Raw genomic sequence first — 18,819 nt, 5'->3', positions numbered from 1 at the left:
ATAATGTCCTCTGCAGTTACCAGATTTAGCCTGAAGTGACTCCATTAGATAGCAACACAATTTCTCTCCTACTAACTAGAAGCAGGCGATCCAAAATGCCTGACTTGTTTCAACACGTAGGATGGGACAGAGCTCAGAAGCCTGGATGCATGGTGTGGAGGAGGGGCAGAAAACAGTTGCACCATGCATGTCCAAAAGACGCAGCTTATGGGTAGGAAAGATGATAAGAACAACAAAACCCTCCATATGCCAACCACTGTTCCCAAGGAAGGCTCCAGAAGCTCAGGGGAGACCTCTTCCTCTGGTCCTTCACTGGCCAGTGCAGGAGAGGCACAACCTAGGGACCCAGAGTTGTTTCTCTTACCTTCTAATGTGGTCTATTTCACTGTGTGTGGTGTAGGGACTGCTTCGGCTGAACCCCGGTGTTCGAAGATCGTCTACATGATGTCTTATTCATGAAGAGCTAGCTCTTTTCCGCGAGAGAAGGTGGACTGCCGAACCACCTAGTCGCCATCTTGATGCTGCCGCTCTCCCAGCTGCAGGTGATAAACCCAGCGCCTTCCTTTCTTTCAAATGCTATCTTCATGGGCAATTGAAGACACCAGGCCACCAGATCATTTTTATTTTTAACCACTCCCTCCACCCAACTGTGGCTGTCCAGTGCTTGTGCCAGTTGACCCAACCGCTTTCCTTAAAGCTCTACAAAATAAGCCCCATTTCAAAGACTGGGTTTTTTAATTTCTTGGTAAATGAAATTCCTTTTATTGGTGGAATTTGGCCATTTCTACTTTCTGCTCATGCCGGAACTGAAATCTAACAACAGTTAGCCAGAATTTATAAGACTGCATTTTTACAAGGGGACCAGTATCATTATAGCTCAGCATTCTTTTAAGAAGGTGGGTTCAGATGGGATTTAACTTTGTTGGAACTCATTCACCCCCTCAGCTACCTAAGCGTCCTGAGCAGAGAGCAGTGAAGTGGCTAGGAGGTGCTCACTGCCACCATTCGGGGTTCTGTCAACCTCTTTATTTCAGCTCCTCTGCATACAGAAGAACAATTCATACCCTTGCTAAAGCCAGAGAAGTGAAGCATCCAGAGATATTGCTTTCCAATAAAGTAATAATGTTCCATTAGCTGTTTGCTGTTACACGTTTTACCACAGACAGCTCTTCTTTACGCTGCCTGCCCGTATGTGGCCCTGTGATAAATTTTATCAGTGGTCAGCGGGACAGGGTGCAGGCTGGGCAGGAGCACAGTGGCTTTTTATCTAGCTTAGTTCCCTCTTCCATGCCCCCCACCCAAAGCGGCATTTTCTGGGCGTAATTTATGTTGTGGCATTTCTGTCAGTAGATGTGGGGTCAGCAATTTGTGTTCCTAATGGAAGTTTACATGGAAATGAGATACTTAGCCACAGAATCAAATTAAAGATGGGATAAAACTAATAAAAATTGTACAGCAAAGGTGTTTGTGCCTGCTTATATCTATAAAAAAGTTTGGTTTTTTTTTTTTAATGAGGGTTGTCTTTTGCTGGGGAAGTTTGTTTTCCGTGTCTAAAGTACTAGTATAAATAATATGAATAGAGTTAAAGCTAAAATTGTGTCAGCGCTTATATTAAAAGCTGCTACATTCCAGAGGCCTTATAGCACTGGGATAATATTTTAAATTAAAATGATATTTAAAAGTTTTAGAACCCAGAATGTTTAATCAAAACCTGTGGTATTTGTACCTTGGGAAAAAATATGTACATACGATGTATATTTTTTTTAAGTTAAAAAAACAGCTCAGTGCAAATTTTATTGGAGAAATGATTTCCCTGAATAAATAGTCTTTGTCCCCCATATAGTTTGCCATAATAAGATTTTCAATAATCCCATTGCAGGATACTGAGAGTATTTAGAAATAGCTGCATATTGCATTAGAAATGAAATAGAAGCATTGTTTAGACTTCTTAGCAAAAGGCCCCTGAGATAGCCCGAGCTCTAGTTATTTAGACTCTCAACTTCTCCATCTTAGAAAGAGCTTTTACAGAAATGGGATCCTTATTCACTCTGAGAGCAGACAGTGGAGGCACAGTTAGTGTCCTTCCATGCAAATGGCAACCCACTCCAGTGTTCTTGCCTGGAGAATCCCAGGGACGGGGGAGCCTGGTGGACTGCCGTCTCTGGGGTCTCACAGAGTCGGACACGACTGAAGCGACTTAGCAGCAGCAGCGGCATGCATCTACAACATGTCTGTTCCTGGCTCTTTCTTTTCCTCATAGAGCACAAATTCGCAAGAAACTGAGTGGCTCATAGGCATTGTGAATCCTCTAAACAGAGTTTTGCTATATTATCATAGGGAGCTTCCTGCCATTGAATTAACAACAGATTTTTGTCGCTTAAATTTCCATGTGTTTCTAAAGTATTTTTTTAAAAGATCTTAATGGCCTTTTCTGCCTTAACTAAAATTTCCTAGTCTATCCATTCATCATATGGACTGTATCTTTGAATATTTGCTAATATTTTAAGCTGAACATGAAATAATGGTTGTGTTTTGCATAAAAATGTTCAGAAAGATTTACTTCTGTGAAGGATGTCTGTATTTCTGAACCAGTTTTCCTCAAGTCACACTGGCGAGAAAGACTTGCACTCCATTAGTTGAATATTTTCACCCTTTTCAGATGATTTAAGGGCCTGTCCTTAGTAATTTTGATTAAAGACGAATGTTTTGAAACTCGGTCCCAGTATCCAAGGTGTATCCCCCAGCACCCTGCTAGGATTCTGAATAGACAGCAGAGCAGCATACACAGTTTACACATACCAAAATGCCAATATATGTATTCAGCTTTGTAAATATGCCTTTAAAAATACCTCGCCGTATTTAGCCACTCCTAAATATGTATTTACACAAGTCTACACACTGTAAGTGTTTACCTGGGAGACAGGAAAGGTCTCTTTGGTAAATAATATGGGTTTTATAGCCTTTCATGAAGGAATTTTTTGTTTGCTATGTTAAAAAAAAAAAAGGCATCTCCTCTCAGTTATAATTTAATAAATTTTTTCTTTCCCTGTAAATTTACAGCATAGCACTTGAGGTAAAGCTTTGCAATGTTAAAAAAAAAAAAAAAAGACAACACTGGTATTAGCTTTGGGTACAGAGTGGCTTTGATTCATTTTGCTAAAGACTATAGAGAGTGCAAAACATGGATATGATTTCTGAAAAACAGACAAATAAAAATAACCTGTCAGGTATATTTTAGAGCTAAGGCTATCGAGTAACTACCTATTTTTTTCGGATTAAAAAAAACCAGAAACTCTAGGAAGATGTAAATGATTTAAACTATCTTGCCCTGAATTTTCTAGATCACTGCTTAAATTTACACTTTCTCTTACATGAATAGATGTTGGTTAAATATTTTCAACTTATAAACAAAACTGTGTTAAATCTAAGATATGAACAAATTCTTCCAGAAAAGCAGCACTGCCCACTACACCAGTCCAAGGACAGAAAATTTTCAGTGCTTACTCTAACTTGCAAATACATGGCCTTGAGCAATTGAGTTGATCTGACTTAGGGTTCTGAATTTGTAAAATTAGGCTGTGACCTACCATAGACCTAATGAATGATGGATCTGTATTCAGATATTAAGTACTGAATACTAATAGCAAAATTTTGTCTTTTTTAAAAAGGTTCATTTTTCTTTTCTTTTTTTAAATTGAAATAACAAAGTGAAATAGAACATGATGCTTAAGAATTAAAGACATGTCCCATTACTTGGTAGGTGCTCACAATTTATTCACCATTCTCCTCCCCACCTTTACTCTCCCCTGATTAAGGCTTTTGAAATCACTTAACATTAAGCAAGTGACATCAGCTTTTGAGAGCCACTTCAGGGTCCCAGAAATGGATATGGCTTAGTTTGGAGTCCATTTTTAAAAGAGAGGCTCTCTGAAGGGATCACTCTCCTCATCAGCTCACTTCCTTCTAGGAAATAAACGTGCAGGATTTCCAGCTGCTTGTCACTGGAACCACTGAAGATTTTCCTGTCATCATGGACTTAGAGACCTAGAAGAGAAGAACAACAGGAGAGAAGCCCCTTACATCAGTTCTAAAGATGCTTAATAAATTACAGTTTTGCATTTAAGGAGACTCCTCTTTCTTTGTTCTACATGTTTCAAAAATGTTCTCTTTCAGGATTTTCTGTATATGAGTGCCTGTACACAGAATGTTTGAGCGTGATTTATGTTCAGGTGGTGGGAAATGTGGGCATATTTGGCAGGTCCAGATATGAAAAATTTCAGACACTTTTCAGGAGAGAAACATATCAATTTTTTAATGGGCCTAATTATTTTACCCCCAACATAAAATGCTGGTTGAAATTTGTCAGTGCAAAACAGGTGCTTACATACTTTCCTATCTCATCTCTAAATGCAGCTTGGAAGAGATCAAGTTTATATATATATAACATACATATTTTAAAAATAGGTGTGAAACTGTTTACGTCTCAGATTCAGATGTTTTAAGATACTTTACTTTTAAGTCTTTTTCTTCCATTTATTCTCAAAATGTTGAAGGATACATCCTATTATAAAAGAATAAAACAATCCTTTAAAAAATAAAATTATGATTTGTTTTACCCTTGAATGTGCTAGAAATTTAAATACAATGATGTGCTTGATGAACATGGAACAAGGGGTTTTGCAACTAGGTCACCAATTCAAATTTGATCCAGAGAGTACTGAATACCCTACAGCTGTCTATTATGAATTTCTAAAATGAGTGCAACAAATAAATATCTGATTATATTTCCATACAGATATTATACATACTCTACTAATTGAAATGGAGCATAATGTGCTATTTGTGTATTCAGCTTACACTTTTGAAAATTTTTCTGTATCATCTAACATTTTCGCAAAAGGAATAGTAAATCCACTGTCATGCTAATGATACCCACGCATATGTCCCAAAGGACACAATATATTCCGCACCTTCTGAATATGGACCGAGAAGATATAATTCTTTCGGCTCCATTGTAGATTTCTCACACACCCATGGACATGGCAGACAAGAAGGATCGCTCCTGTGTACAGCAAATTCATCCTGGCCATGATGAATGATGTTCCAGGGTACTGCAAGAACTAACAGATGAGCAAAGTCACTAACCATTGTGTTGGCATCTGAGTCTGTAGGAATAGTACTGCCTTCTGTCTCTTAATATCTCGCAGACATTTGGCAGGGGGAGTACAATTTCTATTCATTTACTTCTGACCAGTCATTCCACACCTTATTCCCGCTAAGACTCAGGCACACGTGTGGAGTGCCATAGTAGGGAAAAACACCTGCTCTGCTAAGAACTGCCCCTCCATCTCCCTGCCTGTCTTCCTGGAAACAAAGATGTGCACTTTGACTCTCTTCCCTGAGGGTTCTTTCCTGAAACTATGACAAGATTTCAGAATTCTTGAGTTTGGCTGGAAACTGAGACCTGCATTTGTTGAGGTGAAGGGAGAATGTGAAGGGGGCTCAGCTAGAATTAAAATCACAAGCCTTCATGTGGCTGCCAAATGTAATCTTAGAAGTACAGTCTCTATAATTCCTAGGTGGCAGTCCCACTGTAGTCTGTACTGTTGAATCAGTCCTAGATGTATTTGCTTAGATCTTAATGCTACCTTGTAAGGCTGCACAGAATTCAGGGAAGAGAATATAGCTTCATAAGGGAAATACAAACATATCCTATAGAGCTCAGCTAAAAGCACTGGGACTGCTTAGAAAAAAAAAAAAATAGAAGGAATTTGAAATCCCCTTTAAATATCTCTGCTAAGCAGAAGCTGTGTTAGGCTTATTCTGTATGGAAGCGTCATGGGATGGAGACTGGCTGAATATTAAACACTTACTCTAAGTTGTGCTGTCCTAAGAAGGAAGACTCACTGCCTCAACAGAACTTACGCTTCCAGGCACAGGCTAGACGGTCCCTTAGGAATTGGGGCAGCTGACCTCAAAGCCTCTTTCCAGTGCCGAAGCTATATGGATATGTAAAACCAAATCACCTGTGGAAGGTCCAAAGGTGCTCATGGAGCAGTGTCAGGATACTTGAGAGTCAGGCTGTATAGTCAGGCCATTCAAGATGGCTGTTCTCTTGCTCTTTGTACATTCCCCTGGTCAACCAGACCCTGCTTCACCTACAGCCTGCCCCAAAAAGTGCTTGCTCTAATCCTTAGGCCAGAATGGCTTCACCTGCTAGTTTCTTAAAGGGAAACATCTGCCCTAATAATGGTCATTAATCTGAGGAGCTATGAGAAATGTGTCCAGCTGCTGGTTTCCCTGGTAACTGGTGAGCCAACCTGATGTCAATTCCTCCTACAAATGGTAGCCTCCTCCTTCCTTGAGTAGTGAAGATTGCTGTCACGTCCTGCCTGCTGCCTGCCATACATGGAGGGGGTATTGCTTTAAGACCCATCCGTTTCAGATGTGTAAGACCCCTATCCAATAAACCACTGACTTCTCTGTCTCTGTTTCTGGGCTCTTCCTTTGGTCTCGAGGCTGGGCAAGTACAGGGTGTGCAGGCCTGTGGGGTACAGCCCAACACATGCCAACCAGGCATAGTCTCATTTTGGTCTAAACCCAGGACTTATTTCAAGGAGGATAAATTCCCAGCAGTGAATGTGACTGTAGAAAGAACATGGGTTCTACAATCAGAGATACCCCGATTGAGAATCCTGGCTCTTCCATTATACTATTGTGTACCTTTGAGGAAGCAATGAACCTAAGAATATCAGTCATAAAACTGGGGATTATTATTCCCAAGTCCCAGGGTAGTTGTGAGCATAGAAAATCATCTGTACACTGCCTGGTATATGCAGTAGGTATTTATTGATGCAGGCGCATAATTCTGTGGTATAGACAGTGGCCTAAAAAGCCCACTTCTAGACATCATGGGCAAGGATGGTCATAATTACTGTAAGTTCTGAAGGCACTGAGGTATGATGATATGTGTCAATTGCCTACTTCCTAAAAGGCACCTTTTCCCATCAGGAATACACCCATGTATGTTAATGTGGACAAGGAAAAAGATCCTACTGTGGAAATTGTGCTATAAACACATAAAATGTGGTAAATGAAATAATAATCACAGTGATGAACTTTATCAAAATTTACATGAAATGAATAATGCAAAGGCAGAGGAAATTATTCTCTATGAGCAGCAGAAATCCTTCTACACAGCTCCCCCTTAATTTCAAGATTCTTCTAGTGAAGCCGAGTATGTCTGATTATTAGCACTCTATCTTTTTAAAATCAAATCACCTTAGGATGGAAGCAGTGGTCACAATGACAGTAAGAACTGTCTGATTTCTTTGCTAAGGAGATACTGTTCATATTTGGCACGTGATTCTTAAATCCCCAAACTAAAAGTTTCGATTTTCCTACCAGGAGGGATTATTTTCAAATATGTGATTATTTTCACATATAAATAGTTGGTGAGTTTGATCCAATTTAACTGCTGAGTTTATTAACTAGCTATTCGGTAAAATATAACCCTCAGCTATAATTATTATGTATAATTATCTCTGTGTTTATTCTACTTGCAGGTATTAAGCCTATGTTTAACATGGCTAGTCCTCTGAAACTCGAGTCAAAGATCTTTGATCTGGTCAGTCTTCACCACACATATGGGTATATTTCTGAAAGGAATTTGGACTTTTACCAACCCCTGAAGGACATTAACAGTAGAACTGGGTTCTTCTCAGTTTTGACAGGAACATGCAATTCACATGGAATTAGTAGTACTAGTTACAATTCCTCCTAAACGATTCTGTATGCCCAAGAAAGGATGACTAGATTTGACGGAACATTCACTCCTAACTTAAACCGGTAACCTCTCATACACAGGCAAGTTAAACACTCATTTTACTGTTTCAGTTTCTTCAGGCAATCTGGTTACAATACATGCCTTAATGCAGCATCTATAGTTGCCTGACTTTGAACTTGTGAGCTCTAAAGGGCAGTGGGGAGCTGGCATTCCAGGAGTACAACTCTCTTGCTCTAGCACAGGCGTTACTTCACACAGGAGAGGGGGCAAATTATTCGATGGCGAAGGCTCTGGGGAAGCCCCTGGCTTCCTGCCCTGCCTTCATGTGGCAGTAATTGCCCTACACAAGGAGGAGAGGGCCTCTCCTTGACACACGGTGCCTGCCTTGCCTCCCACACACAAACCCACAAGAAAGTCTGAACCAGCAAGTATTAAGAAAAAAAGTCCTAACCTGACCACACAGCAATTCTGGAGCATGAGCAGTAGACACTGCCTCGCTCCTGGCAAAAGCTTCATTGCATCCAACTAGAAGTGGGCATAATAAAATTCCTTTGTCAAGAGTCCCGGTGGAGTGTTGGCAATTGAGCGCATATTCTCCCCTTGCTAGGAACGACTATGGAACAGCATGAAATCTATGCTTTGGCAGCAAGGGAACTTGGTGCTAACATTTTTCTAAACTGAAACAAGACGGATGAGTTGGCCTGCTACTTACAAGTTATATGATATGTTAAATCACCTCTAAAAATAAAAACAAAAGATTTGAAGAAAGTTGTGAATCTTATGAGAGGAGAAGAACAGTCAGACAAGCTTTCTGCTTGTAAAAAAGTAATTTTAAAGCATGTTGAGAAGCATGAGTAGGGGGATCTAAAATACAGAATTGTGAACCTCTAAAATATGTTCTCGGAGAAGGCAATGGCACCCCACTCCAGTACTCTTGCCTGGAAAATCCCATGGGCGGAGGAGCCTGGTAGGCTGCAGTCCATGGGGTCGCTAAGAGTCGGACACGACTGAGCGGCTTCACTTTCACTTTTCATTTTCTTGCATTGGAGAAGGAAATGGCAACCCACTCCAGTGTTCTTGCCTGGAGAATCCCAGGGACGGGGGAGCCTGGTGGGCTGCCGTCTATGGGGTCACACAGAGTTGGACACGACTGAAGTGACTTAGCATAGCATAGCATAGCAAAAGATGTTCTAGTGTGTTTAGAATTCAAGAACAGAGGGGTCTGGAAAAACTCCCACAATAATCCAGAGAGTATTTGTTTGCAATTGGTCAAAATTTTCTCTTATCCAGTAATCTATTACAGAATTCAATAAAGGCCAGGCATGGATCATAGACACTAAACAAACACAAACATAAAAAGAAACTGCCCCCACAAAAATCTATTCACAGATATAAGGTATTAAACCCTCCGGAAAGCAAAAGATAAGCACTATAAACTAGAGAAAATTGACTATACGCATGAAAAAGAAATATTCTACAAAAACACTCAATTTTTTTTTTTTTTCAAATTTCTTAGTGTGATACCTGGTATTCACTTTTGTCCCTCTCCAGCTATTTAGATTTCTTCAATGGTCAGAGACACTGCCTCAGTTTTCTGCAAAATCAGGATCATTGCTGTGTCTCTTTTTCCTAATTACTGACCCAAAGAAGACAGCCCTAGAATAACACAGTCACAATGCTTCTTCCTTAAAGGATGTTTGGAGATTTCTTTCATCAGAATATTGTGCTTTCTCAAAGATCCCCAATGAGTGCAGGGGACAGCCTTGCTCCTGGTCCCCACTAACCTCATGGAGCAGATCCAGGGGAAAGAAAGAACAGGGCAAAGCTTCCATTCTCTGAGTTCCCAAGACTTTGTGATAAAGCCACTTCATTGTTTGTCGTCTAATTCAATCTCAAGCTGTATTTGATTTGAAAAACACAATGCTTATTAGATCAAAAGCCTGGAGATTATTCATAAAATACAGGACAAAGAGACACAGAGTATGCATGAGCATGGTGCAGAGTGACAAAAAATAGAGCACAAGACATGCACATCTTTTCCCTAATATGCCCAAGATTTTAAAAATAAAATGAAGAACCTGTCAATGAGGCTGAAATTGAACCACTCAAACCAGGCTCAGTGTTTACAAATGAGCAAGAGCCAAACCAATAATAATATTGTGGCATTGATTCTTCATGGTTCTCAGTCACACCCACCTCATCACTTAATATATTTTTTTCTCCTAATGTGTGTTCAATCCTTTTGGATGGCTTGGCTCAGAGCTTAGCTAATAGAGCCAAACCATATCCCTTTGGTTGGTCTTAAGCTTGGCTGGACTTTCAATGACTTCCACATATTAAGAGCCACTCTCACAAAAGGGCTTAATATAATAATGAAGCCACCTACCTAACAAGTAGGAAGAATCAGCGTTTCCCCATTGGTCCTGTAAGCCAGGCACTAGGCGAGTGTGTCACTTAATCCTCACAAGACGCTGAGGTAGGCAGCATTAGCCCCATTTTACAGATAAGGGAACTGAGGCCAGGAGGTTATTTTCTCAAGGTCACAAAGCTCACAAGCGGTGGGACCCTGGTTCGGTCAATTACATTCAAATTGCTGTAGGTCCACAGGCTGTTGGTCTGCTACACTTTGAGGCAAATTTCCTGACAAATTAGGATTGCCACTTGGAGAAAATTTGGAAAGCTTCACATGGCTGGCATCCTGTGAAGAACAGCCAGCATTTCCTGGGGAGACTGAATGAGAAATAAACCACTCACCTTCAGTTGGTGCAGAGGTCTAACGTTCACAAACAATTACAAACCCCCTTCCCTCAGCCACCAGCACCTCGGTGGGTGGCAAGAAAAAAATCAGGATGGTGGCACACCCAGGATGCAGGTTATTTTCTGTGATTGGTGATTTTTTTTTTTTAATTTCTTTTTTAACGTAGTCAATGGAGGCTGAGGTCTCCTGTATGCAAACACTGGGGGGAGGGGTTACACACTGTGTGAGTTACCTCAGGCCAAACCCAAAATAGCCCAGATACTCCCATCACTGAACTTCAAAGCCAGCCACTTCTCCCCAGTGGTCACTGGGTGGGGCCAGGCAGCCTGGGTGGTCCCCCTACCTAAACACTCCCCCAGCCAGGGAACAACAACACATGCTTCGCAAAAGACCCAGTTGATAAATACACCCTGCCTTCCCCTAACTGCCCACCCTGCGACCTGGGGAAAGTCTACTATATCCAAACCCACCATGCTCGCCCAAGGCAGCACTTTTCCACAGTAATGCACCGTCCTGCATTGCAGGAGGCCACGTGGCACCTCATTGGTGGAAAAGGATAAAATGAGAAGCCAAGAGACCCAAGTTCTGACTCCAGCTATCATTCTCAAGCCCCCAAGTCCCAGCATTCTATGCCCACATTACTTTCCCTGGTGGCTCAGTCAGTAAAGAGACCACCCACAATGCAGGAGACACGTGTTCGATCCCTGGGTGGGAAAGATCCCCTGGTGAAGGACTTCCCACTCCAGTATTCTTGCCTGGAGAACTCCATGGGCAGAGGAGCCTGGCTCATACAGTCCATTGGGTCAAAATGAGTCTGTCATGATTTAGTGACTAAACCACCACCACATGCCCCTGTCTGATCCTCCTCTGGGTATGGGGCATTGGAGCTTATTAGTTTGTTTCCTGAAGATGGGAAAAAATATAAAATATTTCCCGAAAATTTCCTCCACCCCTGACTCTATTAGATAGCACCGAGTTGCAGCAAACAAGCTTCAGTCCTCCAGAGAACTCAACTGGGAATCAGCTCTCACATTTTCCAGAAAGCAGACAGGTGGTCTCAGGGAGAACCCAGGCTCACCTCAGGCATACTTTTCAGAGGAATCAGGAACTGAGCAGTAACATGGTCCCTGCTGTGCACTGGAGAATCCTCTTTCTCCAGCCTCTTATTGAGCTTTAATCTGAGGGATGTTTTCCAGAAAAGCCTGGGAGAAACAGAGAACCACCAGCCTGTGCAGCTCTGGGGGGAGTTTCTTTTCTTTATGAAACTCACAAAGGAATCAGTCCTATAGGATCTGAAAGAACACTAAGGTTTTTTAATTTTTTTTTTTAATGGCCTCTGGATGTTCTAAGACCACGGGGTACAGAGCAGGGAGGAAGAACTGGCTTTTCTTTGAAACCAGAACATCCATTTGGCATCGCTGTCCAGTAGACACAAGGAAAAGATCCCGTGGTCGCAAGTTGTTTTATCTAATTTTTTCCCCTCCTGGTTTTCTTTGTTGTGAGTTCCAAGCTGCTTTACACCCTCCCATCCTTTACAACTATTGAATCTCTTCTACAGATCTGTAAAAATAAACAGGCCATTTCCAGATTACCAGCCAGCAACACCACATCCTGTGTTCGAGCTGATGATAAATAAGAGTGAGGCAGGTAGTCCCCCAGACACATCTGGGAAGCATCCTCTGCTCTGAACAGAAGCACACAGCATTCAGTTCCAGCCAAAGCTTGTTTGGCCTTGTGGTCTGCTGAGTTGAAATAGTTATGCTATTTTTTTCTGAATCTAAAGATTATGTTTTTCCTCTGACACTTTCCCTTTTTAAAATCACATACACACACACACACACACACACACACACACACACGTATATATATATATATATATATATATATATATATATATAAACCCCCTGGGGGAAACTCTATTGGCTTTAGCCATAATCCCAGGTGTATTCTAATTAGCTTTAACTTATTAAAAAAAAAAATAAACTTCAAGTTGAAGACAGCTAAAGCAACCAGCAGCCACAGTTTGGGCTAATTAACTCTTCTGGTAACATCCAGTGACTAGAAACTGTGGTCTCAAATATTCTGCGATGCTGTAGCTATTCAGGATCCTATCTGCTCTTTTAACTTCTTTTAAATTAATCAGCTTTATAATGATTAACAACCCGAAATTATTTTTAGCTCTAGTTCTTATTTATTCTTCCATGTATGTATTCTTCACTTCTCCCAGCTAAATCCTCCAATCTCTGCTTAAAACACACAGGAATTTCATGAAAGCAGCATCACTCTGTCTCCTCCCCACACAAGTGCAAACATACACGGGGGTAAGTGTAGGGAATAATCTTCCTGAATGTAGCATCCTCAGAAGCAAGGGCAGACAGCAATAGGGAAAGAAAGGGGAAAACATTGCCAGAATTCGCATTTTGCTCCCCAGTATCTTAAGTTGTCCTCTCCCATCTTTGTCAACCCTCAAGGGAATGTGGCTGCCACTCAGCACCGTCTCCTGGTAACTGTGTAAGGAAAACCTCACCTGTGGTTACAGGGCAGCCCCCAGAGGGATCAGCTATAGATGCCTTAACCATGGCCCGCTGTCTGTCCTTCTGGGCAAGGCTGAGATGGCAAGTGGGCTTGGAAATGCTGCAATAAAAATGCACTCGATCCCGTTGACCTCTCTCCTGTGAGGGAAGCTTTTCTTTCGGCATGACTTCTGTTTGATCCAGCATACAATTTACATGACCTGAGAAGGCTATTCAGAAAACTTAGACAAGAAACAAAAATCTCTGATCTTCTAATGAGAAAAGAGAATACTGGCCCAGAAATCAAAAGAGCTGGCCTGTAATCCCTTCTTGGCTGTTTGCCGGTTTTTGTGACCGGGAAACATCGTTTCTTCACATGAACATGAAGCCAGAATATTTCTAAGGCCTTCCATCTGCAAGGATTCTATGAAGGGATGTGCGCTCCCCTTTGTCCTTTTGAAGGCCAACTGCTAACTTCTGTACAGCTATAAAGTGGAGAAATCAGACTCAGGGACCCCAAATTTACATGTCATAGGACCTAAGAGGGAATTTTTAAAGATACACGTTTACCACTCTTTTCTAACATCAAGAGATTTCGCAGGCCATTGCTAGTTCTGCATGAAACAAAGACCCACATGAAACAAAATATTTCCCTGATACATTGATCACCAGTCAGAAGGTTAATTTGCGATTTCTTGGTAAGACAAGAAAGCAACTCTAAAAGTTGGACTAAAATGAATAAATATGACTACAACAATAGAAACAGCAAATGAACATTTTAGTCCTTATTTTGTGCCGACACTAAGCTAGGGATTTCTGCATGTGTTATCTCGGCTGAGTATTATAAACACGCTCTGTCCTTTCGTTCAGTTCTCCAATTATCCCCCCAGGCCGACCTGCCATATGCGCACCTCCTGCATGGAGACGTTGAATAAGGCAAGACCTTTATACACAATCACACCAGACCAGTCCAAATCCACCCTGAGAACTTCCACAGCCCTAATCTCAAAGCATTACTTCCCAGTGGGAGGAAAAGAGCTCCATATTTGTCAAAAAGAAAAGTCTCCATATTCGTCTGCCTTTTCCAGGTGCACTTCCTTGAAGTCTCCGGGAGTATTTTATCTACACAAGGAGGAAACTCTAGTGTCTGGATCAATATCTGTAAAAGCTTTTAAGCTATAATAACCATGATCTTCAGCACTCAGTATATTCTGACAAGACCCCCCTCTATGTCAAGTGAAGTGGGTAAATTCTTAGGTAGGGATTTTTAGACCCACTCATTGCCTACTGGTTCTTCCAGTAGAAAAGTCCATAATCATTAAGCTAAATGCAAAGGGACAGGAATTCCCAATTATATAGTTTTAATTCCCTATAAGTCCAACCAGCACAAACTTCATCACTACGTTGCAGTGTTGCTAACTAATGAGTTGAATTTTGGCAGCCCATTAATCTTAATTTTGTAAACATTGATTTTTTTTTTCTCTTCCCTGGGTTTTGAATGGAGCTAAAATTAGCATTTTGCTGTTGTTTTGTGGGGTTTTTTTTATAGTATAACCTCTATTTCAACTTCCTGCTACTGTATATTTATTACAACAAACAGCTCTATCCTTGACCAGGGTCTAAAAAGAAGTCAGAAGAGTTCTGGGAATAATGGTCCCACCTCTCGTTTCACACACTTCCCCTGTCCCTTCTGGGACACAGAGCCGCCATTGACTTCTAAGGAAATTCACTTGAGGCTCAATTAAAACTACAGAGCACAGAGAAGAGGAGGCCTGTCCTCACCTTTTCCTTCCCAGTAAGAGCTGTGTCCAGGACCAATCCTATATAGGAGGACTTTTGAGGGCTTATGGTAAGAAACAAAACTGGGAGGTTCAACCTAGATCTCATTCATTTGACAACAGAGGTTCATCTCAAGTTTCTCTCCTAAGAGCAAATGCCAAAAAATGAAAACTTAAAGGCTGTCTCCCACAAAGAGAGGACTCACAGCTTCCAGTTTCCCCCCACCGGTTCTCTCTGGCTTCTTGGTCATTGCCATTTAGCAAACAAGTTTAGGTAATAGTAGTTGTACTGAATAAGAGATATGGGGTATAAACTATACTGTTAAGCTGTCTGAGAAGGTCACTTCATATCACCCATTTTCTCACTGTGGGTTTTCTTTAGCATGCATGTGTGCATGTTAAATCATGTCTGACTCTTTGTGACCCTGTGGACTGCAGCCCACAGGCTCTTCTGTCCATGGGATTCTCCAGGCAAGAATATTGGAGTGGGTTGCCATGCCCTCCTCCAGGGGATGTTCCCAACTCAGGGATTGACCCATGTCTCTCATGTCTGCTGCATTGGCAAGGCGGGTTCTTTACCACTAGCGCCTCCTAGGAAGCCCCTTCTCTTTAGAATGTTCTTACTTAAATCAGGCTATCTACTCCTTCTCCTTGTTTTTTGTCTGTAACAGTACATTCTAGAAGGCTTTCATCCCTTTCCTCTTATTTTCCCCAGATCTACCACCCTGTGGCCTCCAATGCTTCCTTTCTCTATTGGACCCCTTTAGTCTGTTGCCATCATCATATTTCTGCTGATGAAATACCAGTTCAATCACTAAGCATCATCTGCTCACTTATGACAAACCCAGCAATCAGATTTCTTCTGAAGCATTCTGACATTTATTATTTTCCTTTGATATTCCATGTTACTCACTGAAAGTCTGGAAGCAGTCACCAAATCAATCTTGGGGGGATAAAAAGGATTTCCATGCAGAAGGCTATACTTGTGATGAAGCATAAAGGCCCCAAAGTCCGCAGCAGACAGCCAGGTAGAAATCTCAGTTCCACGGTCTACCAGCTGGGTGTCCTTGGGCACGCTGCATAAGCTCTCTGTGCTTCCTTTTTTCCCCACCTTCAATCTGAAGGTAGGATAGTCTCTGCTTCACAGGTGGTTATAGAGATTCAACAAGAACCTGTATGTAAACCCTTACTTAGCACAGCACCAGATGGAAAGTAAATTATTAATAAATGATAACTACAAAACAAAGATGTTAACTACATTGTTTTAACTGAAGGTTACATCAGTTCCCAGTTGCCGTTTGAGAATTATTACCGTACTATATCATCTCATTTGCAGTAACATTTTATTCTATGGTATGAGGAACAGTGGAAAGGTATGTATATATGTATAGGGGGAGGGCTTCCTAGGTGACGCTAGTGGTCAAGAACCCGCCTGCCAATGCAGAAGACAAGACGTAAGAGACGCAGAATCGATCCCTGGGTTGGAAAGATTCCCTGGAGAAGGGCATGACAACCCACTCCAGTGTTTTTTGACTGGAGAATCCCATGGACAGAGGAACCTGGCAGGCTATGGTCCATATGGTCGCAAAGAGTCGGACACAACTGAAGCGACTGGGCACACGTGCATGCATGGTTGTGTATGTGTGTGTGTGTGTGTGTGTGTGTGTGTGTACAAATATATATAAACACATATATATATAAAGTTTTTTTTACTGACCTGCCTCATGCAGTAAATGCCAGTATTTCATGACATGCTGTCAATCAGCACTGTGAAGGTGGGAAGAAGTAGGAAACCGAGTTCCTGCCCTCTGAAATCCAGCTGGAAGAGAGGACACACTCTCTACAAGAAAACAGCAGCCACACAAGGGCCATCTCACACACCCATAGTAGTCATTGATTAAGCAAGTGGCACAGACAGTGCTTTGAGAGTTAATACAACGCCTGCCTGACAAAGTCTATGGAGGAGGCAGGGAGTGAGAAAATTAAAGCTGAGCCCTGAAACGCGGACCAAACAAAAGGAAGGTGAACATAACCAGCAGGGAAGTTTCAGAAAGAATGGTCTCAGAGTCTGGACAGACTGGTGCATGTTCAGCAGACAGTATGGTTCTGAATTCTGCCAGAGCAGAGCAGGAATATTTTCTACCCATACGTAATGGAAATTAGACTGGGATCAACTTATGTTGGGTTCACTGGATGTGGACTTTCACTTTGAATTTGCTGTTGTGGTCCAGGGGAAGAAGTTTCATCTGAAGAACTATCTCCCAGAGACCGACAGTGGTTCATGAGGACTGTGCTGAGGCCGCTGAGGCCACTGGCTCTTAGGAAAACCAAGCATGACTGATCATAAATGTCTGCCATGAGGAAGGAGCAAGAGGTGGCCGACATGCTTTATGTCTGCCATGCAGGCAATATAAACAATCGAGGTCAAGGAGGGCGATTTTAGCCGGAGAGGGACACGATAAAAGAGATGTTTTAAAGAGATTAATCTGGCAACAGATCATAGGATGGGCTGCTGAGAGAAGAGAGGAGGCAAGAAAACCACTTTGGAAGCTTCTGCCAGAATGAGGACAGCAACGATGCAAGCATAAAAGGAGGAATATAGTTCAGAGACTGTAAGAACAAATCGATAAACCCAGCATGGCTTCTAAAGAGCCTTTAAACTGAGTGAGGGCGATTTTTAACAGGTCTTACCTTTTAGAGCAGTTTTGGGTTCACAATGATATGGCCCAGAAGGTGCCAAGATTGCCACACCTCCTGACCTCCCACTTGCATAAGCCTCCCCATTATCAACCTTCCCTAACACAGTGACACATTTGTACAGCTGATGAACCTACGATGACACAGCAGAGTCACCCAAAGTCCATGGTGACATTAGGGTTCACTCTTGGAGCTACACACTCCGTGTGTTTGCACACATGTTTAATGACAGGTATCTACCATTATAGTAACATAGAGTAGTTTTACTGCCCTAGACTCTGTGCTCTGCTTGTCCCCACCCTGCTAGCCCCTGGCAACCATTGATCTTTTCACTGTCTCCACAGCTTCATCTTTTCCAGAATGTCACCTAGTTTGAGTCATACAGTACATAGCTTTTCAGGTTGATGTTTTTCCCTTAATCATATGTGCTTAATTTTTCTCCATTAGAAGGAGCCCGATAGCTCACTCCTTTCTCGTGCTGAATAACATCAGTTGTCTGGATGTACAAAACTTTATTTATCCATTTACCTACTGAAGGACCCCTTGGTTGCTTCCAAGTGTTGGCACTTATGAATAAAGTTGCTATAAACATCCACATGCAGTTTTGTGTGGGGACATAGTTTTTAACTCTTTGGCATGAACTTTGAAGGAGCCCAGCTGCAAATAGATGGGGAAACAGTGGAAACAGTGGCTGACTTTATTTTTGGGGGCTCCAAAATCACTGCAGATGGTGACTGCAGCCATGAAATTAAAAGACGCTTACCCCTTGGAAGGAAAGTTATGACCAACCTAGACAGCATATTAAAAAGCAGAGACATTACTTTGTCAGCAAAGGTCCGTCTAGTCGAGGCTATGGTTTTTCCAGTGGTCATGTATGGATGTGAGATTGGACTATAAAGAAGGCTGAGCACCAAAGAATTGATGCTTTTGAACTATGGTGTTGGAGAAGACTCTTGATAGTCCCTTGGACTGCAAGGAAATCCAACCAGTCCATCCTAAAGGAAATCAGTCCTGACTGTTCATTGGAAGGACTGATGTTGAAGCTAAAACTCCAATACTTTGGCCACCTGATGCGAAGAGCTGACTTATTTGAAAAGACCCTGATGCTGGGAAAGACTGAGCACAGGAGGAGAAGGGGACAACAGAGAATGAAATGGTTGGATGGCATCACTGACTCAATGGACATGAGTTTGGGTAAACTCCAGGAGTTGGTGATGGACAGGGAGGCTTGGTGTGCTGCGATTCATGGGGTTGCAAAGAGTCAGATACGACTGAGCGACTGAACTG

General features: G+C 41.9%; 1 long non-coding RNA gene across 43 annotated transcripts in view; it reads right to left on the bottom strand.

Moving 5' to 3' along the window:
* Positions 1-18,819, bottom strand: part of LOC129639084 (uncharacterized) — a 436,428-nt gene that overhangs the window by 260,689 nt on the left and 156,920 nt on the right. For 23 of the 43 annotated variants that reach the window (XR_008708190.1, XR_008708186.1, XR_008708191.1 and 20 more), the window contains exons 1-3: positions 6,027-6,209; positions 4,971-5,120; positions 365-4,044 (exon numbers count right to left, since the gene is read on the bottom strand). This is a non-coding gene — a long non-coding RNA (uncharacterized LOC129639084). Of the gene's footprint in view, positions 1-364; positions 4,045-4,970; positions 5,121-5,873; positions 6,211-18,819 lie in introns of those variants that run through there. The other 20 variants (XR_008708227.1, XR_008708228.1, XR_008708216.1 and 17 more) reach the window with 5 other exon arrangements.

This window comes from Bubalus kerabau, chromosome 1, assembly GCF_029407905.1.
Source record: "Bubalus kerabau isolate K-KA32 ecotype Philippines breed swamp buffalo chromosome 1, PCC_UOA_SB_1v2, whole genome shotgun sequence".
NCBI lineage: Eukaryota > Metazoa > Chordata > Mammalia > Artiodactyla > Bovidae > Bubalus > Bubalus kerabau.
Note: the sequence above shows the minus strand (reverse complement) of the source record. Positions and strands in the feature narration are given on the sequence as shown.